The sequence below is a fragment of the Nothobranchius furzeri genome, chromosome 2 (genome assembly GCF_043380555.1).
Source record: "Nothobranchius furzeri strain GRZ-AD chromosome 2, NfurGRZ-RIMD1, whole genome shotgun sequence".
In the NCBI taxonomy this organism is placed as follows: domain Eukaryota; kingdom Metazoa; phylum Chordata; class Actinopteri; order Cyprinodontiformes; family Nothobranchiidae; genus Nothobranchius; species Nothobranchius furzeri.
In genome coordinates this window covers 20,704,901-20,706,663 of record NC_091742.1, presented here as the reverse complement: position 1 = coordinate 20,706,663, position 1,763 = coordinate 20,704,901, and the positions used below count along the sequence as shown (strand labels likewise).

At 39.1% G+C, this 1,763-nt stretch overlaps 1 protein-coding gene across 1 annotated transcript in view; it reads right to left on the bottom strand.

Moving 5' to 3' along the window:
• Positions 1-558: 558 nt before the first annotated feature.
• sptlc2b (serine palmitoyltransferase, long chain base subunit 2b) overlaps positions 559-1,763 on the bottom strand; it is a 20,880-nt gene continuing 19,675 nt past the window's right edge. The window contains exon 12 of the mRNA XM_070548858.1: positions 559-1,763. This exon is cut by the window's right edge and continues 501 nt beyond it. The gene's annotated coding sequence lies outside the window, so the exon portion shown is untranslated.

Genomic DNA, 1,763 nt, shown 5'->3' with positions numbered 1-1,763 from the left:
GGGGGGCTACGTCACCAGGAACAGAAGTTTCCTCATGGATACGAAACGATTTTAACTCTGGAAGTGAAAATAATACCAAAGATAATCCAGGCAGGAAAAGGTTTTGTTCAGCCTGTTTGTCATGATTTATTTTGACATTAAACTTCAAACGCAATTTAGACAAACTTTTTTAAAAAATCTCTTTCGTTTCTAAATTTACAAAAATAGCAACAAATATTAGCTTCTGGGGATTTCAGTAAAAATGGTCAAAAATGGCTTTCCCCCCCATTTTCACAGATGAATTCTTCAAACATGTCAAATTTGTGAAAGTGAAATATCTCAAACCATGGATGAATGGATTTAGAAATGTCATTGAACACACAATCGATTCATTTCTAGTCTTCGCAGTTAAAGAACGTCACCATCGACTTAAGAAAGCTCAGAGATTAGTCAAAGAGATGATGTCAAACTCAGTCTTGCATGAAACTTGACCAAAATGATGATCTCATTAGTTTTTAAAGCCTTTCCCCTCCGGTTCGTGTGCATGTGCTAAACAAACAAACTCACTCCAGAACACGCTTTAAATTGAAAATTGTTTTAATCTGTTTCAGCAACACGGGCAACAAATCTTATGGCTTTACAAACTCCTTCCAGAGCTTGTTCCTAAACCAAAACGACGTCAGGGGCAAAAAGCAGCTGATACGTTTCCACTGGGACACATTTCAGAAACGTCTCCCCAGATTTTTAACCTGCTAGTAAGAAACAGCACGTCGCTGTTTGTGATTACGTTCTTTTTTTGCTTTCGCAGGCAGAACTGTCGAGACTTCACATTCTGCATGCTCCTCCAGTCAGCTTGAGAGGAAACTTTGATGGGAAGTAAATTCTTTGTTGGGGCACTTTTCTGTTGGAGGGCACGCAGATCAGTCATGTTTTCCACATTTTGGTAAAAAAAATAAAAAAGGATGAATCAGTTCTTATTCACACCGTTAGAAAACAACGTTGGAATGCATCACCCCCAAAAATAAACAGTTTAATGGAAGTAAAGAGGACATCGAATGTCCAACAAACATGGCTCTTTACGTATTTCTTTCATCTTTATGGACGTTTGTCTAAAGTTCACATCAACGCTCTGACCGTCAACAGAAATCTTCCAGCCAGGTCCACGCGGAATGCCAGAGCCACTTTAGAGGAAATATAGAAATATGGTGTTTGAGTTGATCTCCCTGCCTACGTCATGCGAGCATTTCAAACGCCTTTCAGTGGTGCAGTTGAATGAAGACATTTAGAGCTGCCTTTTTCAGGTGATCGGAAACAAACGAGCGCGTCTTAAATAGATCTGTAGATCAGATGAGCGCGGCATCGTCATACATACAGACCCGCGTTAGAGCGCGTTCAGATTTACATAAAAAGCACTTGAGTGAGCAGAAATCCAACAGAAAGCAACATCACACGTGTAACTCATTTTAGAAATGTTAAAGACTCTAGGCTCATTTTTGAGTGCAGGTGTAAACAGTAAAATTAGACTGAAACTGTTTCTAAAAAAAAAAAAATATGAGCAGTAAAAAAATATCTGTCAGTCGTGCTCCCTGGAATTCTTTCCCCGTTACACATCTTCTTAATTTTCTTTTAGGAACATCTGTTTTGCATTTGAAGAGGAAAAGGTAGAAAATAGATCTATACATAAACATCCTTTGGTTAGGAGAAGAATCGGATCATCTAGAATCGGTTCGAGTAGGAGTCTTCAGGAACAGAATAAGCAGGACACATGCTCACCCCGTCATCCG